Source organism: Furipterus horrens, unplaced genomic scaffold (assembly GCF_987537825.1).
Source record: "Furipterus horrens unplaced genomic scaffold, mFurHor1.1.pri manual_scaffold_1, whole genome shotgun sequence".
Taxonomy (NCBI): domain Eukaryota; kingdom Metazoa; phylum Chordata; class Mammalia; order Chiroptera; family Furipteridae; genus Furipterus; species Furipterus horrens.
Window position 1 is genome coordinate 121,199,650 of NW_028327171.1, and position 25,902 is coordinate 121,225,551.

The 25,902-nt window shown below is 49.9% G+C and overlaps 1 long non-coding RNA gene across 1 annotated transcript; it reads right to left on the reverse strand.

Annotated features, from left to right (window-relative positions):
• Positions 1-1,172: 1,172 nt before the first annotated feature.
• Positions 1,173-25,552, reverse strand: LOC150021848 (uncharacterized). Its single transcript, XR_016509079.1, has 3 exons — positions 25,490-25,552; positions 24,693-24,768; positions 1,173-1,325 (listed from the first exon to the last, which is right to left on the reverse strand). It is a non-coding gene; the product is annotated as an uncharacterized LOC150021848 (long non-coding RNA).
• Positions 25,553-25,902: the final 350 nt, after the last annotated feature.

Genomic DNA, 25,902 nt, shown 5'->3' on the forward strand with positions numbered 1-25,902 from the left:
AAATCTAACAATTTTACAAAACACCAATTTGTTGTAGCTAAGTAGCCATTGTCCACTATAGAAGCTTACACAGCTCACCACAACCAACCCCCCACCCCGCATTGTCCACACCTGGCCTCTGTGCTCATCCTCCCAATCTCTGCGGGTCTTTGATTTTTCCAGACATTGAGCAGATGATGTGCCTTCCAATTCTCAGATGCTTCTCCTTTTAGCTTCTCAGGAAAGCAGACCTATTTCCATCACCTACCCTATGTGCCTGGCTCCATTGCAGGACCCTACGTATAGGAGACTTATAAAGTGGTGTGACAATGTGCGCAAGTGACTTACCCTGGTGAGAAAACTGAGAAAGTCAAAATAATTGAGAAGGTTCATCCTAGCACTAAGATTCTGGGATTCTATGAATAGATGAAGGTGGAAAAGAAGAATGGAAGAAGAAGGAAAAGGAGGAAAATGGAGATGGAGGAAAGATGTAACCTGGGGGGCTTCGTGGTGAAGAGTAAGGTGGCACATATGACTGCCTTTTTAACATTTTACTGTATTTATGATGGTTAAGTGTAGTGGACCTGAGTACATCATTGAGCTAATGATATGCAACAAACTACCCCAGAACTTAGAGACTTAAAACAATGACCACTTATTTAGCTCAAGATTATGCAGGTCAGTAATCTAGGCTGGTCTTAGTTGTGAAGTTCTCTGGTCTCAGCAGGCTGTAGGCTGATCTTGGCAGGGTTGTTCCTGTATCAGTGATAAGTCAGCTGGTAGATGCCCGGAGTAGGATGGTGTCTCTCACATGTCTGGGGTTGGCTGGAGGTCAGTGAGAGCAATGATGGGGACTGAGCCAGGTGTCTCTCACCCTCCAGTAGACCATCTGGGAAGGATTCCAAGAAAACAAGCAGAAGCATGGAAGACTTCTTGAGACCTAGGCTTCAAACTATTTCACAGTCACTTCTGCTACACTGTTGGCCAAAGCAAGTCACAAGGCCAGTCCATATTCAAAACATGAGAAAACCAACACCATCTCTGATGAGGGAGCTACAGAGTCACATCACATTGCATAGGAAGAACTGAATGACACAACCATTTTTGTTATCAATCTACCACAAACAGAAAACACATATAAGTGGCTTAAACAAGATAGATTTTTATTTTTCTTTCATGTAAAGAAGTCCTGAGGTAGCCACCCAGAAGTGATAAGGCAACTCCTCAAAGTCCTCAGGGATTTAAACTTCTTCCATCTTTTTGCTCTACCTCAATGCAGCTTTTACCCTTAAGGTTGCTTTGTGTTCCAAAATGGCTGCTTGAGCTCCAGCCATCAAGTCTTCATTCTGGGCAGGAAGCAGAAAGAATTACAATGAAGAGGAGAAGCAATGCACTAAAGAGTGTACCTTCCAGCTGAGTCAGCCCCACCCAGTGACTTTTGTTCATGTCTCCTTAGTCAGCACTACCTGAAAGGGGGATAGATGATGTGGCCCTTGAGTTGGGAACTTGGCCACTTGAAATAAAATCAAGTTTCTGTTAGAGAAAATATGGAAAATGAATATTGGGTATAAAACTAACAGTGTCTGCCAAAGGAACTAGGGGTAGAGGGGAGGAGGAAAGTAAGATATTCTAAAAGGAGTTAGGGCCACAAACTTCTTGGAATTTTAAAGGTCTAAAAACTATCTGGAGAGCAAAAAAACTCTTTATCAATGATTTTACTTGTGAAATTATACTACACATAAAAAGTATGTATTAAATGTGTATGTGCATTTATAAAAGAAAGTAAACATCCATGTACCCAAAGGGTAGAAAAGAACGATTGATCAGTCAACACCCCATCAATAGAGCCTACAGACCCAGACTCCAAATCTGTCCTCAAATTGGTCATCCTGAACTTCCAGCCAAGATGGAGGCGTAGACAGACACGCTGCGTCTCCCTCCACAACTAAGAAGGAATACGACTACCTCAAAACTAGAAACAACCAGAAGTTCCAGAAAATCAAACTGTATGGAAGTCCAGCAAACAAAAATGTAAAGAAGAAATACTCATCCAGACAGGTAGGAGGAGTGGAGCTGGGACAGAGAGGACGTAATGTGGTGGCAGAGGCAGTGGCAGCAGCAGCGGCAGCACTGGCAGGCAGGCAGAAAGCACCGTCACACATTTTAAAAAGTCAGGAGGGACACCTGGGGAGCATTCCCAGCTCCTCACTGGACCTCACAGCCCACAGTCCCAGCACCGGGGAAAATCAAGCCTCATTGCTTCCAACTGTACAGACCAGTGGGGGTTGGGGTGGAGGCAGAAGCTGCCGGTCTCAGCAGATTCCGCTTATTTAAAGGACCCCCACAGTCCTAGAACATCCGCAGACACACCCACCCTGGGAATGACAGCCAGGGCAGCAGCTAGAGGGGAGCCAGTCCAGTGCAGAAGTGGGAGAGGTGCCTGGAAAATGGGCAAGTGCTGGGTAGGTGGCATTAGTCCCTCTCGAACCCCTCCCCCACATACAGTGCCACAATGTAGTGAAACAGGTCTGCCTATACTGATGAATCCCTAAGGCTCCGTCCCTTACAACGTAACAGGAGTGACAGCTCTACCTGGGATGCAGAGGCAAACAAACACAGGAGCCTGTCAGAATGAGGAGACAGAGAAGTATAGACCAAAAGGGGAAATCGATCAAGGTTCCAGTGGGAGAACTAAGTGACGAGGAGATAGCCAACCTAACACATGCAGAGTTCAAAACACTGGTGATAAAGATGCTCACAGGCTTGACAGGTATGCTTGAGTATGGCAAACGCATAAGAGAAGAACTAAAGGCTATGCTAAGTGAAACGAAAGAAAATCCACACAAAACAACAGTGAAGGGAAGGAAACTGGGGTTCAAATCAATGATTTGGAACACAAGGAAGAAAAAACCCAGTTAACCAGTGCAGAATGAGGAAGCAAGAATTGAAAAAAATGAGGAAAACTTCCCAAATTTTGCGAAGAAGATGGACATACAGGTCCGAGAAGCACGAAGGGTCCTGGATGAGCTGGACCCAGAGGGGACCACACCAGGATGCATCACGACTGAGATGCCAAAGGTGAAAGATAAAGACAGAGTCCTCGGGGCAGCAAGAGAGAGGCGGAGAGTTGCCTACAGGGGGGTGCCTATAGGACTATCAGCTGATTTCTCAGAGGACACTTTGCAGGCAGACAGGGACTGGCAAGCAGTATTCAATGTGATGAAAAGCAACCCACAACCAAGATTACTCTATCCAGCAAAGTTATCATTTGGAATGGGAGGGCAGATGAAGTGCTTCCCAGACAAGGTGAAGCTAAAGAAGTTAATCATTACCAAGCCATTATTATATGAAATGTCAAAGGGACTTACTTTAGAAAAAGAAGATTAAAACTATGAACACTAAAATGATAACAAACTCACAACTATCAACAACTGAATCTAAAAAATAAAAACAAAATCCAACTAAGCAAACCAGAATAGGAACAGAATCATAGGTCTGGGGATCATTTGGAGGGTTATCAGCTGGGAGGGGGAAGGGGGAGAAATGGGAAAAGGGTTCAGGGACTAAGAAGCATAATCAGTTGGTACAAAATAGACAGGGGGATGTTATGAATAATATAGGAAAGGGTGAAGCCAAAGAACTTATATGCACGACCCATGGACATGAATTAAGGGGGGTGGAATTGCTGGAGAGAAGGGGGGTACTGGGAATATGGGAGCAAAGGGGAAAATATGTGGAACTACTGTAACAACATAATCAATAAAATACACTTTGAAAAAATTGGCCCTCCTGCAGAGGGGACACCCCCAACATAGTAAGTCTTCCCACAGCCACCCCCCATCCAGCTGAGAAGCCTGGCCAGGGATACCATCCACAAGAAGGACCTGACTCATATCTGGACAGCATCTGGGAGAGGTTCCCAGTGGCACTGCCATGCATCCCAGGGAAGAAAACCCTACTTGATCATGCTGTATGATCTTTTTAATGTATTGTTGAAATCTGGTTTCCTAATATTTTGTTGAGGAATTTTGTATCTATATCCACCAGCCCTGGATGGTTTGGCTCAGTGGATTGAGCGTCGGCCTGCGAGCTAAGTGTCGCTGGTTCGATCTTCCAGTCAGGGCACATCAGAGAAGGAAAACTCTGACTCCAAAAAACCTCCGCTGCCTTGCGGCATACCTCTTCAGGGGAAAGGCTAAGGGAGTAAACCCCGACAGAAAATCCGGAGCCGGAGTCCCTAAGACGGTTTGACGTTGTAGTCAACACCGGCAACTCCTGCGGCACACCTGAAGCCAAGCTGTATTGACTCCGTCTTTCCCTTGGACCCTTCAGCTGCGAAGAGAGGGGGGTTCTGCTGCATGGGCAACAGCAGACCCTCCATATCACCCTGCCCAGGCTCTGTAGCTTCAGCTTCACTGGAGAGGACACTCCAGCGTCATCGCAAGATGTCGATTCAACACGGGAGGAGACAGATACCGTGTCACTCCCGAGTCGGACTGCACAGCCATTCTCGGCGGTGCAGATAGACTCTTGGGAAGCTACACCGTCGTCTCTCGAGACGGACGGCTGCCGACGATCCATCAGGGCTATTGCCTTATAATTTTCTTTTTTTGTAGTGTCTTTGGAGAACATAGAAACTTGGTCCCCACTTGAGTATAATAACCAGCTTTATCCCCATGAGGAGAATGAGGCACAGAGAGGGTAAGTAATGCACTCAAGGTCACACAGGTGGGAGATGCAGTCAAGCCTCTGGCCTCAAAGTCCAGATTCAAACCTTCTGCTCTAAATCTTGACTGTCATGTCATCTAGGGCAGGTCATTTAACTCACCCAGCCTCTGTCTTCTCAACTGTGAAATGACAACATAAAATCCTAATGACAGACCAGAGCCTGAGCAGTGGGATTTTATACCTTTCATTCATGTTTAATTGGAAGTCCTCTGTCCTTTCTTCCTGAAGGTGTCAGTCTTGGGAAATGGGTAGCTGTGTTCACAGGCCTGAGTCTGCATCCCCCTGGATCACTTTCTTCCTAAGTAGCCTTAAGCAAATACTTGAATTGGCAAGATTTTAGTTGGCTTTCCTGTAAAATGTAACTGTAATACCTGCCTCTCCAGGTAACTGGCCAGGTGTCTGACTTCCAGGCAGTTCCATGGTCTGGCCACCTACAGTCTGGGGAGGAGCTGGGTGCTTAGGAACACAAGCTCTGCCCCAGTGATTTTCAGAAGAGGGGTAGAGGAAGCCTTGGGAACATGCATCTCAGGAGAGCATGTAGCTAGAGCCCTGGAAACACCACAGAAGCCTGAGAAAACAAAGCCTGCAGAAGCACAAGAGATGGGAGTGGGAGGAGCATAGCAGGTCAGGGAGCTGCAGACACCAGGAGCCAGCCCTAGCCAAGGAGGCAGCAGGAGGGCCAGTCCAGTCAAATGCCACTGAGAGGGCAACCACGATAAGAGCCCCCAAGTGCCTGTCAGATCTGTTAATTAGGAGGTCATCAGTGACCTTGGCAGTGGCCACAGGGCAGTGGGAGAGCAGGAGGCAGGCCCAGAGCGAGTAGAAGCTGACAAGGCAGGAAAGGCCCTCCCACAATAGGAGATAACTAGTAACACCAAACAGCAATGATAAGGCTGCGGGAGGTATGGACCATCATGCTCTCAGGCACGCAGGCCTGGTGTGGGTGGCCAGCCCACCCCCAACCCAATGAGGACAACTCAAGCCCTGCTAAGGCAGGGTGGGCACTGTCAAGGACACACAGGCTTTCTCCATCAAGACACCAAGGAATCACCTCACAGCACTGGTCTTCCATGGCCTGGGGGCACATCTTGCTCTAATGTTGATGTTATAAATTACTATGGACATTTGGGAAAGTAAATGCAGAATGGATCCTAAATGGGTGGGTGGATGGATGAATGGATAGATGGGTAGGTGGGTGGCTGAATGGATGAAACACTATTGAGGTACATGGTTTGGATGTAGTGGGTAAGTAGCCACTTAGATTACAAAATATTTTGAAACAAACTAGAAATACAATATGTTTTTGTAAGAATAAAATCATTTAAGATCATTCAGTTTTTTCCCCTCTCTTTTGACCATCACTATTTTAGTTTTAAAATTCAAGTGTTTCTTTCTATTGCAATCTGGGAGTGAGACAGTACTTCTCCCTACTCCCCAGCCCCACCACCATTTTAATTTTACTACCTCCAGTTCCTTGACTTGAAACAACAGGGTAAAACTGTCTATTGTGCAAAGTGTCTGTGCAATGTTGGTCTGATTTAGAATGAATGAAGTGTAAGGAAATAACTCATGTACCTGTAAGATGGGTGTGACAATAGCTACTTCCAAGGGTGTGATGGTCTATGACTTGGGACAGGGCCCACAATACAGTCATTGTTCAATAAACACAGGTTCTTGTTTTTCTTTTTAGTTGAAATCATCATGCATTTCTTCAGAAGGCCCTACCAAGTGCCTTCTCTTGGGCTAGCATTTTGACAGGAATTCTGGGAACACCCACAACAGCATCAGTGTCACCCAGGCCCCCCACTTGCCCCAGATTCTCACACTCAGGAAAAGAAGTCACCCCTCTTCTAAAGCCAGACTGACCTGCTGTAGCCCAGGAGAGCTGCCTCCTGTCCCAGCCCACAGCCCAGCTACCCTAAAGCCAGAAGGACTGAAGCAAATGCTGGCTCTGTGTGACCTTAGGCCAGTCACTTACCCTTTGTGAGCCCCCTTCCTCTCATCTGTAAAGTAGGAAAAATAATAGCCCCTGGAAGCAAAGACGATTGTAAGTGTCTCATTTAAAAAAAAAAAAAATTAGTATTTAGCTCTGCACCCATACAGTGAGCATTCAATAAATAGTAAAACAGTGATCATCATTTTTACTTGTCTAATCTAATAAGAATTTCCTCCAGTTATATGTCTCGAAATTGTACAAAGGAATTGGCCCTCACAATCACCGTGAGATAGGACAGAGGGTCTCATTTGGATTGTGTCCACAAGGAAATAGACTGATCAGAAAGGATAAGAGACTGGCCTGAAGTCACACAGCAAAAAAAATGACATCAGGAATATGCCTCCAATTCCTGCCCGGGCACCTTCCCAGTGCCCCTACTAAAACCTAGCGCGACACCCTTGCCAATCGCCCGGGGCCAGTCCCTGCTCATCTTTGTCCTATCTTCCTCCTCCCACTTTTTCAGGCAAACATGATTTCATTCAGCCCCAAACGTGTGAGAAGCTCCGGCTGATGCATAATTCATGATGCTGATTTGCATTTCCACTGCCAGGCCTCCAGCCACCTCCCCCACCACCCCCAGCCCAGCCCAGCCGCTCCTCCCAAATCGAGCATCTGCGTTCCCAGTGACATTTTTCTAACAGCAATGGTTCTGGAAGCACCATACCAGGGCTGGGAATGCTTTTTGTAAGAAAGAGATTGGGGGGCCTGTCCTTGGGGACCACGGGTCAGGCTTCCTTCTGGAACCTTGATCATCTTGGCACTTGCTGCCCGTCAGGTGGGGCAGGAGGAAAGTGTGAACACAGCATTTAAAAGTAAGCCCTGTGGGGGTGGGGGCGGGGCACTGGAGAGGGGTTCAGTCTCCTCAGCTGCAGAAGGCACGCTTACGCTCCATTTTGACTGAAACCCCAGGATGCCCAAGTCAGGTTTGCTGGCCCCCCAGACCTGGTCAGAGCTTGTCCTCAGATGCAAAGATGGGTCTGATTGAGTCCAACTCCACACTCCCTCTGCGGCCAGGATCTGGGGCTCCCAAGCTTCTGAAAATGGTTTGGCTGAGGGCTGGGGAGGATGAGGTCTGACTCTGTGGCCTTCCCCACTGACCTGAGCACCTCCTGACCCAGTCTTTCCCAAGGGAAGGGCAAGGAGTGGACACCAGAAGGACTGCCTGGTGAAAGACCCAGACAAGCACAGCCCAGAGATCTGCAAGGCCAACGTCCCCTATACAGGCAGCCTGTCAACCCCAGGGACAAGGCCCCAGACCCTAGATGGTACCAGTAACTGGAACAGCCACATCAGGACATGGCAGCATCCTCTGGGATGTCGAGGAGGCCTGCGAGGATGGAAGCAGACTTGCCCAGCTCCAACAGGTGCCTGGCGTGGCTGGTGTGAGGATGGCTGCTTGCAGGCGATGGGAGTGGGAGCGGTTTCTGAAGGCAAGGATCTGGTCAGTCCAATCTCTCCATCTCCATCATCACACACAGTAGGCACTTGGTCTTAAAAATCACCACCAGAATGAGTGTCTGTTATGTGCCTGGCATTCCTCAGGGCACAGCTACTTGGCACATGAAAAAAGACCAGTTCAGGAAGATAATTTAGTAAGTCCAAAGTCACACAACTGGAAGAGGACAGCCTGGACTCAGACCTAGGCCAGTGGACAGTTCACACTCCTGTCCCACCCTGCCCCCCATGCCTCAAGGAAAAGGAGAAGGAATGAATTCATATTCCTAGTGGAGGAGAACCCCTCCCACCAGCCCCGTGCCAAGGCTGTGCCCCTGTGCAAACCCGGCTGCTAGGTGGGGAGTGTGGAAGGGAAGAGATAGTTGTCTCAGCCTCGGCAGGCCTTATCGCTCAATAGACACAATGAGGTCAGCACGTGGCTCCTAGACCCTCACCTCAGCCCTGCCCTCCTGGGCCCCTCTGTTATGTCTTCCAGAGGCAAGTAGACTCAACTGGCTATCTTGCCATCTTCCAGCCAGGGCTGGGGGGGGCCTGCCTGAGCTCACTCACTTCCCAGCCCTGAGAAGCCAGCTTCTGTCTTCCGGCTGCCTGACCTTCACCCAGAGCCACAAGAGATGAGAAGGTACCCTGAGGCCTGCCTGAGAGGCACTGGGGACCCAGTGCCCCTTCTAGAGGTAGCCCTGGAGGGTCCAGAGGAAAAACCCTTCTGACCCCCAGGGGTCCACAGGTCAAGCACATGATGCAGGCTGGGTCTGCACTAGACTCACCTACAGTCAAGATCCAATTATGCTTATTTTTCAGATAGAGACGGTGAGGTAGGGAGATTGAGTTTCATGCCTCTGAGTTCTGCCAGTTCTTGGTGGTTAGAGCTGGCAGTGTTGGGGATAGGGGCCAGCAAGTTGCACAGGCGGGGCCTGAAGGCCAGGTACCAGCTACATTTAGCATCATCACAGCCACGGAGCTTTGATGGGAGACCTGGGCTCAGCCCTTTCATGCAGATGAGAACAGGAAGCCCAGAGGGGTTTAGTAGCCATTGGAGAGCCACACAGTGAGACAGCAGCATGAAGGTCAAACCCAGTCTCTTAGGCCTCAGGGCCTGCCCTCTCCACCACACTGTGCTGCCACACCAGATCAGAAATGCTCGTTTCACCCAACTTGTGGGGAGGAAGACCCTGGACCTTGATGCTCACAGGTAAACTGAGGCACAGAAATTACCTCTCTTTGCCAGTTCCAAGGAAAAAGGGAGCCCTCAGCAACTGTGAATGTGTGCATACCAGCTGTTTTCCTCACCATCTCACGGAATCCTCATGACCATTCCATGTGGGCAGTGCTACTGTGCCCTTTCTACAAATGGGGAAACTGAGGCCACTGGAGTGATTTGCCCTTGGTCACAATGCTAAGAAAATAGTAGAGCCAGACAGCTAGGCCCCAGCTAGCTCACAGGCTGTGTGACTTTAGCCAGGTCATCAAGCCAGCTGAGCCTCAAGGTGGCCTGGTCGTCCATGCTGGGAGCCTGGAGCCAGTGCCTGGGCGCAAGCCTGGCCCCACCCCCGCCAGCTGTATGACCCGGCCAAGTTCCAGTGTGCCCGTCTGTGAAATGGGTAATGATCGTGGCTGCCTCACAGGCTGTTATAAGATAATCTGTGTCAAAAGCTTAGAATGAAACTGCACACGGAAAATACTCAATACACACCTGCTGCTGCCGTGACTGTTCCTGTCACTGGTAACGGGCATTAAATGAAACTTTGAAAGGGAGTCCAGCAGACCCCCAACCTTAGAACATCAGCATCACCTGGAGGGCTGCCCTAGCCCCTAGTCCCTGATTCAGCAGGTCTGGGGTGGGGCCCAAGGGTCTGCATTTGTAAAACTTCCGAGAGGCAGCTGACACTGTTGGTCTAGAATCCCCACTTTGAAGACACAGTACAGAGTCGAAGTTTTTAAAAATTCACAACAGGCCCCATTGGCAGGGGTGAGAAATGACTGCTGGGAGACAGCTTGGGAGAGATGCAGGCACAGAAGCAAGAGGGCACAATTAAATCCATAATTGTGTTCTAATTGTTGCACGTTTACTAGCCTTATCTCTTCAGGCTGCAATTGTCCCTGTCCCCAGTTGTCAGCTGGAGTGCTGCCAGGTGCCTCTTCTGGGTGGAGGTTGGTCTTGGGCCAGAACCTTGGGTGGGGTTTCCCAGCCATGTCTCTTCCATCTCCCCTCCCCAGGCACCGCCAGGCACACAGGTAGCCAATCAAATGGAGCTGTTCCTCTAATGAAGTGCCTACCTCTGCCAACTCCTTCCCCTAGTTCGTACTGAAGTCCCCCACCAACTGGGAGTAGATGCATACCATCTCCCTAGTACAGAGGCACCGAGGCTCAGAGAGGCTCAGCAATTTGCCCCAGATCACATACCCAAAAGGGGACCAGTCTAGTTACAACCCCACAGTGCTTCCCTGGTGCTCCCAGGTCCTCCTCGAGATGTCAGCTCCAATACACTTCTTGGGGCTCCCTGGACCAGATCTGAAGCCCTCAGAACAAGTTTCCTTTCTTTCTCTTTCATGGCACTGACTGCAGCTGCAATTAACTCTGTCTCGGTATGACAGCTGTGTCTCTCTCCTCCCTGCGCCCCCTCCACCCGAGTACCAGCTCCTGAAGGCAGGGGGTGTGTATCGTGTTCCTCACCAAGTCCGCAGAGCCTGGCACAGTTCCTAGCACGAAGCAGCCTCTCCCTAATATTTGTTTCATGAATAGATTACTGAACCCCATGGTGACACAGAGCTGCCCGAGGCAGCCAGCCCTCTGTCAGGTGGGCATTCCGGGCGTCTGTTTGCCCCTTGAGCACCTTTTCAGGTGGAGCCCAGAAGCCCAGGGGAGCTGTCTCTCATTCTCCGGGCACATCCCCAGAGCCCAGAGCACACAGGATGCTCAGGGCTAACTCTCATTCCTGGGTTCCTGCTGCAACTTCACGTGGCCCCAGGGAATGGAAAGATCTGGGTAGACAAACCCAGTGCCTGCCCTGTACTCTGGCATGGATCTCTGTGCTTTTCAAAGCACTTTGTCTTACAGCAGGGAGAGCGGGATGTCACACCATCTAAAACTAAAGCTTTGCCAGCCTGGCTTTCCAGACCTACGAAATGGGGTGATGGCCCATGACCATTGCTGCTTTAAGGGACGTCAAGGCCTTAGCTCATACTGTGCATGAGTCCTAGAAGGTGACCAACTATCCCAATGTGCCCAGGACTGAGGGGTTTCTCAGGGTACAGGACTTTCAGTGCTAAAACTGGGCAATCCCAGGCAAAAAGGGACAGTTGGGTGCCCTACATGACAGGCTTTGACAAGTACTTGACATGTATGTCTTAACTCTCATACTGAGGATGAGAGGTTAAGGGATTTTCCCCTAAAACTGCCCTGCAAGTCAACAGTGAAATTGGCCAAGACCCCATTCATCTTCCCTGACTCCTGGGTCTACTCACCTGCCAAATGCTCCTCACACCTGTTCCCGTGGCTCCAGCAGAAGGTCTGCACAGGACTGCAGAGTAGGGGACTCACCAGGTAGAGAGAGCCCTGCAGAGGGCTGCCCTTCTACCTGACTCGCTGCCCCACCAGCCCTGCTCCTTAAAGCATTTTCCTCCAACAAACATGAAGTTCAAAACAAACATTACTGCTAAACTCAGCTGCCAACCACAGGAGCAAAGCCTGTACCAACAGGGTGATGGAAGAAACTGCTCCCTCTGCCTGGAAGACTTGAGGGAGGTGCCTGGCACACAGACAGGAGGGACCCACACCCAGCTTAGGATCAGAGTCCCCTGGGGATCCTGCAGAGTCCTCAGATGGGTCAACCTATGGATACAATAGGGCATATGCCCCAAAAACCAAGCCAGCCAGCTTGGCCACACAGACAGGCCAGGGAACAGACGAAGAGGTGGCTGCAAGGGCTCAGGTTTCTAGGGGCTCTGGCGTTCCTCAGGCCTGGGTTCAAACTCAGTCTCTGTCACTTATTGGTCAGTGTCCCTGAGAAAGTAGCTTAACCTCTCTGAGCCTATTTCCTCACCTGCCCAGCCTTCCGTGTGCCTGGCCCTACGCTGGTCACTGTACATGGAGTATGTCACTTAATCTTCAGTGCCACCACACAAAGAAGCTGTGGGGGGAGGAGAACACCAGGGCCCAGGCCACAGAGCTGGAGCTGGGGGTGCCACAAGTCAGGAAGTCTGCCTCACCTGCCCCTTTGGGATTACAGAGGCCTGTCCTATCCCAGATTTACAGCCCTCTGCTTGCATCCCTCCCCTCTGGCCCACACAGGCTCTCTGAACCTCCTGCCTTCTGTCACCCACCGACCCCTCACATTTGCCCACCTCTCCATGCCCTGCCTCAGCCCCAAAATGTGCCCACAATGGTTCTCTGTGGCTTTCCAGATTAAGTCTGGAGTCTACAACTCAGGGAAGCTATGTAACTTTGGATGAGTCACTTAACCTCTCTGAGCTTGGTTTCCTCGCTTGTAAGTGGTGGAAAAAATCTATCCTACTCAGGGATATGAGACCGTGTGTGTTAAAGGGCCACCATTCTCTTCTGTCCTTCTCTCCTTTTCCCCTTGTCCAGGGAGTGATGGCCAACATCATCTCCCAGTCCTGCCTCCTGCTTCTCCCCAACATGAAGCCTTGGCTCATGCCAGGCTGCTTTCCTGACCGTCCGCCACTCACACCAAACAATGCCCGCCCCCAGGCCTGGGCCACATGGGGCCCTTCTCCTGCCCGTCCAGTTACCCACAGCCTACACACCCTGCCAGGCTCCCGAGCAATTCCCAGCTTGGCCCCAGAGCCATCCCTTTATATTCTAGACCTGGCCATCTGCGTCCTCTCTGACCCCACTGTCAGAACAGTCACACCACAGTCCAGCTATTCCTGAGAGCAATGCACAGGGGTCTGCAATGTTTTCTCCTGACCCTCTTGGTGTGTTGGCTGCCAGAAGGTAGGCAAAAATTTCTGCTTCCCCCACAGAAACTCTGGGCTATACATTCAGCAGGCACATTTGCTGGCATGACATCCCTGGCCCCCCACCACCACCCACCTCTGGGCATCCTCTCTGACCAAGGGCTCCGCAAGCGTAATGAAGATGGTCATCTGTTGCTTGCCTTACCATGAGTCAGGCATTTTACAAACACTGACGTGCTTAATTCTCAGCTCTGTGTGTGAGTACTTAGTAGTCCATTTTGCAGACAAGGAAACTAAAGCTCAGAGAACTTGTAATGGCTGAGAGTCCACAGCTAGGACACTGCAAGGTCAGATGCAAACCAGGTCAGTCTGGTTCCTGATGTCTTCACCGCGCAACTACAGCCACAAGAAATAAAAGGCCAAAGGAAGCAGCCGGCGCACAAAATGGGCACTACAGCTCTCTGCAGAATAACCCTGGGTGCGCCAGGCGGTGGGCCCTCCACAAGGACAGGGTAGTTCTCATCTGGCCTGAGGCTCTCTGGGTCTTGGGACTCTTCCCATGAGTCTTTCATTGTTCTGCCTGTAAACAGGGTGAGCCAGACCCACTAAACCTCACAAGAGGAAAAATGCAGGGAGCCCCAAGGCAAGAGCCCAGATGGAGGCAGGCTGTGACAGGCTGTGGAAGGTAAAGCAAAAGAGACTAGAAGGTGCCCTGGATGCCACGTGGAGAGCAAAGGGAACAGCATTCCAGGCAAAGGGAACAGCAGTAGACAGGTGCTGAGGCTGGAAGGAGCCAGAAAAGAAGTATGTATGTGGTGAAAGCCGTCAGAGTGGCCAGGAGTGACTGGATGTAGAATGGGGGCAGAGGCAGGCCTGACTATATCAACCTGTTTGGGTTCTGGTGCTGTGTCTAGACAGGAACCTTGGGGGCTGAGTGCTATGACATCACTCATCATTTCACAAGTTCCTTGGAGGAGAACTGGCTGGAGAGGACCAGGAAAGAGGGAGCCCAGGGAGGAAGACCGGGGAAGTGACAGTGGCCTGTCCTGAGGGAATGGCCCAGAGACGGGGAGAAGCAGATAAACAGAATGGATTCGGGAGGTAGAATTAATGGGCCTGCCTGGTGGACTGGGTGTGGGTCATGTGGCAAAAGGAGCCAGGATGAGACCCAGATTTCTGACACAAGTAACTGATGGATGGGGGGAGATATTTATTGAGAAGACTGTGGGAAGGGGCAATTGAGAAACCCATTTGGTTCCTGCTAAGTTTGGGGTGCCTCAGAGACACCAAGTTAGCAGCTGGGGAGAAGCTGAATGGAGAGCACTGGGCTTCAGTATATAATGGTGCTCACCTCACCTGCAGGAGGTTGAAAAGAGGAGACACACAAGGGAATAAGATGAAGCAAGTGGGGACAAAGATGCCGCCACGGGACCTGGTGGCCTTACAGTGGGGTGTCTCACCTAAAAAGTGGGGCAAAGGTCAGGTTCGAGAGGACATGGATCCATGTGGAGTTCAGCCATGACAGGGCAAAGAGGAGGAGTGTGGCTAGAAGTTTTGAGATCCTGACCTGGGATGGGCGGGCCAAGAGAGAGGGACCATAGTACAAAGTCCTGGAGCAGGCGGTGGGGCAGGGGTGGGGATGGCAAGAGATGGGTTGGCCTGGGAGAGGTAGAACCCTTCCCCACTTGCTGCAGATGAGGCAGATGGTGATGTGTGAACTGGGGTTTGGGGAGAGAGTGAGGGACCCTTGTCTAATGGCTCCTGTTTTCTCAGGGTGAGCTGTGGTGATAAGGGCAGAGGAGATGTGAGGAGCAGGCGAGGCTGGGGCAGAGGAGGGGCTGGAAGGGCCTGGGAGTCCCCTTCCCCACTGCACTCAGTGCCTCCTGTACAGCCTCAGGAGCAGCTAGAATGAAAAGCCAGCTCCTGGGCTCCTACAAAGGGTCCTCCACTCCTAGGAGCAGGGGCTAGGTAGGAATGGGGATCACAGATGGCTCCAGCAGGCTGGATGTGGAAGAGGGCAGCATCCCCATCCCCCATGCTCAGGGGCCACTGCTGGGGCTGTGGGTAGGATTGGAGTTGCCAGACTCTCATGCAAGGGGAAAGGAGTAGGGTGATGTACCCTGGGGACCTGCCTTCCCTCTCGAACCTCTGGTCCAAGCAGTGGTAGAGACAGGCTTTGCTGGGCACATGCAAGGGGAACTGGCGAGTTTAACTGCATAGTAAAGAGAACAGGAAAGGAAAGGAAAACACATACCAGGTACAGTGCCAGACCCTTCAAAACTGAGACATCACCAAATCTTTAAACAGCCCTTTGAGGGACAAGCTACACCCTATTCCATTTTACAGATACAGGAAGTCAGGGAGCCTTAAGTACGCTTGAGCACTGTGGTTCAGAGCTTGAGCTCTGGGACCAGTGGACTTGGGTTTAAATCCTGTTCTAACTCACTGTAGTTTGGGGCAAGCTACTTAACCAGCTGTGCCTCAATTTCCTCACCTTTAAAATGAAAATAACAGCAGCTCCTCCCTGCTCAGGTTGCCACACCCAGAAACTGCCCAAGCACAGCTGAGTTCACACAGGTGCCAGGTGAGGGCTTACTGACAGACCCCACCCCACCCCAGTGAATGCCCCAAACCCCTCAGGCTGAAAGCCCACGTTTTGTCCTCATTCTGGGCTGAAAGATTCATCTACTTGGGATAAGTGTCTCCAAGAGACCATTTCCTTGTGTGGGTTTATTTTTAAGTCAGTGAAGCGGGGCTCTGAAGGAATGGGGAGAAAGGGAGGGATTTCCCACCAGGACACAGAGCAGAGAGAAAGGAGCAGAGAGAAAGGGGGGCACATCGTGTGAGAGGGGAGATCAGAGACCAGAGGAGGAAGGAATGCCAAGGTCGCGGAAAGAGGCTGGCTGGGGCCACTGAGACCCAGAACAGCACCTGGCCTTCTGGACTGACTCACCTGTGTGGTACAGCTGGGAGGAAGGACACCAGAAAGCCCCCCAGCCACTGAGGAAAGCTTCTCCTCTGTGGTTCCCAATGCCTCAGCTTCCACTTTTGTGCTGGAGCCAGTCAGAGGCAGAGCCTGGATCCGAACTCAAGTCATCAAGTCATCTGGCCTCAGTGCCCAGGCTCGGCCACAGCTCATCATCCAGACCAGCCACAGCCCTGCTACTTTAAAGGTCCACCTTGAAAACTGTCCTGACCTTTCTCCTGGGGGCCAAGATGGAGTGCAGGGTGGGGTATGGAGGGAGGTGCAGCTAGAGGGTGGGTCTGTGGGAGCAGGGGGGTCATGGTCACTGCCAGGGGTGGAAGGCTCACAGGAAAGGTTCCCTAATGCACCCAGGCCAACCTACTCATTTCTCAGACATTACAAATGGAAGCCAACTGAGGTGGGGCCAGGCTGAAGAGTGGGGTTTTACCTGAGACAATACCACAGGGCATCAGCTGGCACAGAGAAAGGGCGTGGGACCTGCAGGCACCTGGTCTGTTGGTCCTACCGAGTGGCCCTGCCTAAATCTGTGGGCTGTAGGCAGGCTCTGGGGTGCACCGTGCCCTGATGGGCAGGGGTGGGAACCAACACCAAAGATGCCCAAGCCACACAGCAACAAGGGTAGTAGCAGGGCCTCGGGGACCCCAGTGGAAAGCAAAGACCTGTTGCTTTCTCATTCCATTTGATCCACGTGAGTGCCCACCTTTCAGATGAGAAAGCGTAGGTTTAGGGGACACCCAAACTTCCCCAGGCTCTCAGTAGCGAGGTCGGTCTGGGGTGCGGGTCCATGCAGTGTCAAGCTCTTTGGTGGTGCCCGGGTTCTGCTGGTTGGGCCAGACTCATGAGCTAATTCTCCAGCCCCTGGGATTGGGCAGGGTGGTAAGAAGGGCAGAGGAGCCGAGGCAGAGATTCGGGGCACAGGGTACTCAAGCCTGTCCTGGCCAGCCCCCAGCAGCAGTTGAAGACAAGAAGCCCCCAGCCACCAGCAAGACACAACAGCGATAAGGGGCTATCTGCGGGTGGCGGTTGGGGCACGGGAAGGCAGACAACGGCCGCCTCCTCAGGCTCCAGACGGTCCCACCTCGTCAGCTCCCCAAGGGTCCCAGGGACTTGGTGGGGGGAGCACATTTCTCCTCGGGGAGGCTGGGGCAGAGAGTGGGTAATCTTGGGACATCCTTTTTGGGAGTAGATGCTCCAAAGTTGTTGGAGTGGATAGAAGTGGCCCAGATACCTGCACCGCCTGGATTCTGGGCTCACCACACCCTGAGCTCCTTGACAGCTGGAGGGGTGGATGTCTTAGGTGGGGAATGAGCTTCCAGCCAAATAGGCACAGGGAATTAGCCCCAAAGCCATCCTCACCCACAGAAATGTCCCACAGTTGGGAGGACCATACTATAGCCAGAAAGCATTGTGGATAGGAATTGAATGTCCCCCAAGATGTTCCCGTCCTTTGCAGGTAGGCCAGGTGACTTCTCTGTGGATGCCTGGGCTCTCCCAGCCTCTGCTCTGGGTTCCAAGCCCCACTCTACCAAGCCTGCTGACCACAGGCAGGTCATTCCACCCTCCACACCTCAGACAAGAACATGTCCTTTGCAGGGTTGCAATGGGGATTCAATGGAACAGTGCAACTAGTGTGCCAAGGGCTATCTGCCTTATGATCTCAGGGGAGATGTTTGTGATTCCTAAGTGGTTGGGGCATGCGGGGTCCCTCCCTTCCCTTCCTGTGGAGGCCCCAGGGTCTGCCCATTCCAGAGTCCAGACTCCTTTCTAAGCAGAGATCCTAGGGGCTCTGAGGGGACCCTGGTGCTTTCTGCTCTGACCTCCTGCCCTGGGCAGTGACACTAGCCCAGCAGGACAATAAAGTCAATCACCAGGCTGTACACACCTCCTGCGACAAGAGGCCACCCATCCCATTCCTGGGAGTTCTAACTGGGCAAGTCTGGCCTTCCTCTCACTTCATGGCCTGCTGTGGCCCAGAACCCAGAACCCAGATGTTACCTTCAGCCATTTCTCACCTGTCTACCTGGTGCTGTCCCTCCAGAGGCTTCTCTGTCCCTGACCCCCTCTGGTACTTCCCTAAGAGGGCTCATTTCTGGCTCCATTCCCTGCTGGCTGTACTCTGCTGGGGACAGGTTGTGCTGAGGCCCAGGGTCACAGTGGACCCCCAGATAAGGCACACCTTCTGAGACAACACCACCCCCAAAGAAAAGGCTCCCCTCCCCTTCCAGGCTCTGGGAGAAGTTTTACATAGGGGTGCTGTCCTCTCCTCCATTTCCATTTGGGGCACCTTGTCACTTTTAACTACACCTCTCCTATGCCCTCTCACACCAGTCCTACCATCTACAAGAAGCATGGAGGTTTAAAGTTCAGATGCTAGTGTCTGCTGTGTGACTTTAGGCAAATTGCTTAATCTTTCTGTGCTTTGGTTTTCTCATCTTTAAATTAGAACAATATAGGACCTACGACTTTATAGTACTGTGAGGTCCATTTAAAAAGGTTGGAGCAGAAACTGGCAGTTGGTAAGTACTGTATGCATTTGCTATTTTTACTATCAACTCCTCTGAGCCTTTGCCTCTGCTGTTCTCTTCATCTGGGATGCCCTTCCTTCACCTGGATATTTACTGCTTTCATCTTTCAGGACTGGCCCAGGCATGTCTTTTCCTTAAAGCCAGGTCCTACTAGGCGTCCATCAGGCTTGTCCCCCTTTTCCCCTCCCTCTGGGCAGCCAGAGGTCTTCCCCACATCTAAGGGGAAGTCCATGCAGACTGCCTGTTTGCTGGGAGTACCCAGGCTGGGCCCAGGAAACACATGCCTGTTCTAAACCTCAATGTGGAAACATGTTTCATTGTGGTGGTTCTGCCTGCCAAACCCTGGAAATCTTTCCTTTTTCTTCAAAATAAATTTTTTTTTGTTTGCATTGTAATTAATTTTTTTGCAAGTAAATTCACAAATACATTATCCTTGTTTTTTAAAAAAATCCTAAGCCCAGCTATGACTAAAATCCCCTCAGAAATCCAGCCCATCCGAGGCCCTTCTTCTCTCCCTAGGCTTTGGAGGTAGTCATCCAGGCTTTGTACTCACTCCTATACATGAATATGTGTCCACAGGAAACAGAGAGATAGATGAGTGTGCGCGCTCATGTTCACACAAGTGGCATCATTCTGCCCCTGACTCTTCTTCCCCAGTAATGTGATTTTGCCTCCTCCTGAGTTAACTTCCAGTTGGAGATCTTTTTGACTTCTTACTCTGCCCCAAGTCATTAGTTCTTTTAACTGCAGACAGGATTCAGGCTGGGACATCCGAGTTGAGCACAGGGGCCTGCCAGAACGCCAGTATTTCCCACGGTGAGATATGGAGATCAGGGGCCGAGGAGGTTCCACACGGAAAACACCATCTCCGAGTCAAACGGAGTGGGAGAACATGGTATGGTAGCCCCCTCTTGAAAGCTTCCAGAGAACATAACACAATATAGGCTCTGAGAACTCCTGCAGGGAAAAGGCTTGTTGACTTTCTCTATCCCAGGATGACCTAGTCTTCGGAAACCATGAAGGTCTTTAGGATATTTATTTATACCACACCAGGTGATATGCTAAGGAGGAGGCTCTCTTGCCCTGGAGAGTTCCTTCAAGACCAACATTGAGAAGGTACATTCTTTGATTTAAAAAAAAGAAAGCCACCTTCTCTAAACCAACTTCCCATACTCCACATTTCTCCCTCAAACTCACAGGGAGTCTTAAGAGAATTTGTCACATGCTCCAGTGAGAACTCCTTGCAGTATCACCACCTCCACAGTCTCCCAGGCTAACTCACGAAAACGCAAGTGAGAGTCAGGCTCAACAACCCCTTGCTGCTTCCCCTTGGTCACCACACACTCTCCTAACTTCTCTCAAACCGCTGGCCTGGCCTGAGTACTGAAATCTGCCAGAGCTCAACATGACATTGATGCAGTAGTTTCTGGGATTAGTTCCTTCACTGTAGCTGAAAATGCTTGCCTTATCTCCACTATCCTGGCAACCCTCCTGATCTTGAGAAGTCCTTGGAGCTCCTGGCAGCGGTTCTGTAGCCTTCTGGGCCAGGCTGCCCCATCCTGAGAGGAAATGATTTGCTGGTCAGGGCTTGACACCTGCCTTGCCCTGCTAATCTCAGGAATGTCCTCTCCTCACTCCATTCATTGGGGACCTCTGAAAGATGAGCCCTGGTGGCCCCAGACTCACACGGAGACCACCTCTTGCTGAACTGCATGATGGCCTTGACCCTGCAGCCCTCTATTCCTCAAACTATCTCCTAGCCTGGCCTCAGGACACACCCTCATGACCAGCAGTTCTGCCCAGGAACACCAAGGGAAAGTGAGGAGGAAGTAGCTGCCTTCCAGGGCATGGTCAGGATGGAAGTGTGCAGGGACTGAGTGGAACCGAGAGTGGCAATCTGAGGGTTGGGAGGAAACAGAATTAGGAGACCAAGGACAGTACTGGAGTCTAGGGAGTTGGGAAGGCATCAGTACAAGTCAGGGATAAAAGATGAAGGAATAGGGTGAGGGCAGGTGAGGTCAAAGGCCATGTGGGGGTAGGGGCTGGGAAGGTCAGCCCAGGACTCTGGGGACAGATGGGAGTGTGGGCCCAGGTGGACCCACTTTCTGTGCAAAAGTAGATGTACTTAGGCAAGAGAATATAAAGGCACCCAGATTGGAAAGGAAAAGGTAAAAACCCTCTCTATTTATAGATGGCATGCTCTTGAATATATTAAACCCTAAGAGATCCACTGAAAAACTATTACAACTAATAAATGAGCCCAGCATGGTTGTAGGATACAAGTTTAATATATAAAAATCAATTCTAGTTCTATACATTTGCAATGAACAATCCAAAAATGAAATTAAGAAAACAATTCCTTTTATAATAGTACCAAAAAATAAAATACTTTAACAAGAGTAGTGTAACACTTATACTTTGAAAACTACAAAAAAAAAAATTGAAAGAAATAAAAGATCTAAACAAATAGAAAGACATTCCACGTTCATGGACCAGAAGGCTTATTGTTAAGATGACAATACTTTTAAGTTGATCTACAGATTCACTATAATCCTCATCAAAATTATAGCTGGCTTCTTTGCAGAAAATGGCAGGCTGATCCTAATATTCATATGGATATTCAAGGGACCCAGGAAAACCAAAACAAAGTTAGAGACTTCACATTTCCTTATTTTAAAACTTAACACAAAACTACAGTAAACAAGACAGTTTGTTACTGACATTGGGGCAAACATATAGAGCAATGGAATTTAGCATTCCAGAAATAAATCCTCACATTTCTGGTCAACTGATTTTAAAAAGAGTGCTAACACAATTCGATGGGAAAAACAATAGTCTTTCAACAAATGGTGCTAGGACAGCTAACTACCTATATGCAAAAGAATGCATTTGGACTCCTACCTCACACTGTACACAAAAATCAACCCAAAGATCTACATGTAGTGGCCAAAGCTATAAAACTCTTATAAGGAAAACATAGATATAAGTTTTCATGACTTTGGGTTAAGTAATGGATTTTTAGACATGACATCAAAAGCACAAGCAACGAAAGAAAACAGATAAATTGGACTTCATAAAAATTTAAAACTTTCATGCTTCAAAGAACACCATTAAAAAAGTAAAAAAAAAAACAAAACACAGAATGGAAGAAAATATTTGTGAATAACATATCTTATAAAGAACTTGTATTCAGACTATATAAAGAACTCTTACATATCAATAATAAAAAGATAATCAATTTTAAAATGGGCAAACAATATGAATACAAATTTCTTCAAAGAAGATACATGAACGGCCTATAAGCAACGAGAAAAGATGTTCAACACCACTAGCCATCAGGAGAATGCAAATCAAAACCACAGTGACATACCACTTCATACCCATTAGAATGCTATAATCAAAAGGAGAGACTGTAACAAGTATTGTCAAGGATGTAGAGAAACTGAAATCCTCACAGGTTGCTGGTGGGAATGTTAAAATGGTGCAACCACTTTGGAAAACAGTACAGTTCTTCAAAAAGTTAAACATAGAATTACCATATGAGCCAGCAATTCTACTATTTTTATATACTCAAGAGAACTGAAAACATGTATCCACATAAAAACTTACACACAAATGTTCACAGCAGCATTCTTCATAGTAGCCATAAAATGGAAACAACCCAATGTCTATTAACTGATGAATGGATAAAGAAAATATGGTATGCAGAGGAATGCTATTCAGCCATTAAAAGCCTTGGAGCACTGACTCATGCTATAACATGGATGAATCTAGAACATGTTGTGCTAAGTGAAAGAAACCAGTTACAAAAGGTTTGTATGATGTTATTGTATGATTTCCCTTATGTGAAATGTCCACAATAGGTACATCCATAGAGATAGGAAGTAGGTTAGTTAGCCTAGGGCTGAGGGTGGGGATAGAGGAAAAAGGGGAATAACTGCTAATGGGTATGGGATGGGGTTTGGGGTGATGAAAATGTTCTAAAATTGACTGCAGTGATGGTTGCACAATTCTATGACTATACTAAAAACAGCTGAATTACACACTTCAAGTAGGTGAGTTGTATAGTATGTAAATTTTATCTCAATAATGCTCTCGTAATTTTTTTTAAGTAAGTATAGACTCATAAAGACCTGGCTTTGGGGCTAGCGTGATGGGCACAAAACCTCCTCAGTCATACTCTCCTTTCTGGCCTCCTTTCAACCTGCCTGACCCTTGAATGTTCATCTTTCACAGAATTCCATCCTCAGCCCTCCCATCTCCTCCTTCTTCCCACACAACCACCCCACATAACCTCACCTGCTCCTTACCTCCACTCCCATCTAGACGCCCCAAGATGGCAGTACTCCCAATCTCCTCCCTCTGAACAGACGCTCTCTCCTGGGTTCCTGGGTGCCAAGCCTATATCCTTCCTTCCTGGTTATATGACAATGATGATGATGATGATGATAGCTATAACACTTATTGGACATTTATTATGTGCCAAGCACATTATATGCATTTTCTTATTTAATCCTCACCACAGCCTAATGAGGCCAACACTAATATCATTATCCCCATATCACAGACGAGGAGACTGAAGCTTAGAGGGAAGTCATCTGCCCATAGACACACAGCTATGGGAAATAGTAGAGCAGGGATTCAAACTCAGGCAGCCTGACTGTAGAGCCCACATTTTTAGCACTTTGCTAGGTCCTCAAACTCTGCTCAACTCATCTCAACCCTTCAACAACCACACACCACCTGGACCACCTCTTTCCCTCCACACCTCATCCAGGAGCTGCCAGGAAGAACTCCTCCTCCTGGGTGCCCACCCTGGATGCCCCCTGTACTCCTCTCTCTCACCCCAGCAGTCCAGCAATGCCCATGTCCGATCTCTTCTGAGGCTGAAATAGTCACCGAGTTGCCCCAGGCTTCTAGATGGCCTTCGTTGCTTCCTGGGTCCATGGGGCAGGCAAGTCCCCAGGACAGAAATGACTCAGGCCCACCCACTGATGCCCAGCTCTATTCCAGGAACAGGATAGCATTTTGAAATGAGGTGACTCAAGGCACAGATGAGTAAGGCACAAATTCAGCCTGACAGAAAGACAGATAGAACATTACATTTGGTGTGCGTGGCAGCGGGCCGCAGATGCTCCAGGTCGCATTTGCCTGGGGCTGTCCACTGGATCTGTCTGAGCTCACACTCTCAGGAATTAGGTTCTGAGAACAAGCCCTGTTCCTGCCCCTGGGGCCCCAGAAATGCCCCTAGGACCGGCCCCCTGCCCCCCTCCTAGCTATGGGGAGGAGCCCCCAGCCAGCCTGCCTGCTGATGGATTGTTCTTTTCTATGCCAGCCACAGCCCTTCTCCAGGGCTCTGTAATCTAGTTTCTTTTTTCTTTCCTTAGAAATAGCTCCTTGCAAGTTTACCCACAAGCTTTTCTCAGGGCGGAGGGCCGCCCACCCCCAGGAGGAGACTCTCATGGGTTAGGAATTTCTGAAGGCACAGCTGGCTTTGTAATGATATTTAAGTAAATTTTTTTTTGACTGACAAGGAAGGAAAGAGAGAGAAAGGGAGGAAGGGAGAGAGGAAGAAATGATTCTACGGGTTCATGGAGTGTCCTTGAATTTGCCAACTTGGTTTAGGCTTGCTGGTCTTCCAACAGCTGGGCGCCCTTGGGGAAGTCAAGAAGTCTCTCTGGGCTTCCCTTCACTAGCAGTTAGTGAAGAGATACTATAATAGGATTCGGCTGTTACATACCTCCACAGACTACTGTAAGGTGATTCCAGACATGAGGCCTTTTCGAGGCCCTTCTCAGTGGTTGGGGCTAGCTTGGTGGATCTCCCATCTCCTTCCACTACCCACCCATTAGGACCTGCCAGGGTCCTCGCCTTGTAGGTGGACTGCATGGAATGCACCGTGCAAAGTGTATCAGGAAGGCCAAACCTGGCAGCACTGGTAGAGACAGATTTGGGTTCTCTGGGAGAGTGACTAGGAAAACACACACTCTTCATGGCACTGAAAATTTGGGAAGCTTGGCTGGAACTGCTGTTTCCCAGCCAGTGTGCATCCAGAACCCACCCCCCACCCCAACAATTGCCACACATTCTGGACTTTACTGACCTGTGCCTCCTGCAGCCTTGCATTCCCACCAAGACCCAGGCCGTCTGCAGGCTTCCCTGAGTGTGTCCTGGCTGGCCTGGGCAGAGGAAATTCAGTCACTCTCATCATTTTTGTGAGTTTGGAAACTGTCCTAGGCTTCTCCTCAGGCATTCGCAACATACGGCCCGCCGTCCCATGCAGCACCCCCAAAGCCATCACACATGTGTGAGCACACACACAAGCATCCACGCAACACTCCATCCTCATCACTCTCTGGAGCCAGCCCCACAGGTGCCCTGGAATTCTGGACAATAGAAAACTCTATGCTTCTACACAAGAAAGGAGGCCGTGAGAGGATAAAGTGGGAATAAAGCCTACTAGCCGACTTGTTGACCTGACAAGAATGTCCTAATCTCCCAGCTCCCGGGACAGAAGGTCTGCAACCACAAAGATAAACAGCTTCAGCTTATTATGCAGCAGGGCTCCAAGGTGGCCTAGGCAGGGGAAGAAATTAGGACCCTGAGAGCAAGGGAGAGCAGGTCCCATCCAATAGAGCCGCAATCTGCAGCTTCCCACACCCAGCCCTTGGGGCTCCATCTGGGCCTCCCCACGGACCCTGCTTAGCAACCAGAAGAGCCAGGGCACCTTCTTGAGCCTCCTCTGCCTCCTCTCCACACTAAAACCCCAAGCTTTGTGGTATTAAAGCCTTCCCTATTCATCACCTCGCCTGCCTGTCCTGTCTTCAGAGTCTCACCTGCAGGCAGCCTCTTTGGTGTATCTCAAGCCACTAGTGGGTCCCAGCCCCTACAGACTCTGACCTGGACATTGTGGGAGCCTTCTGGCTCAGCTCATTTCACCTTTCTTGACCTGCTAAGGCCCATTCTCCCCACAGCAACTAGGGTGATCTTCCGAAATCATAGATCAGGCATGCCACACCCTTACCAAATACTGCCTGATGCTCTATCACATGAAGACAGCATGACCCAGCCACTGCCCCTCTAACTTCTGGTGGTGGTGTCCTCTCCCTGCTCACCTCACCTTGACTCCACTGTGCTTCTTTTAGTTTCTCCAACTTGCCAAGCACTACTGCCTCAGGGCCTTTGCTTATACTGCTTCCTCTGTCTGGACTTCTCAGCCCACCCAATCCCGACACAACCTCTTCTGTGATTAGCTCCTTCCCTAGCAAGCAGCTGAACTGTGCCCTCTGAAGTGCAGCTTCCCAACTATGTCA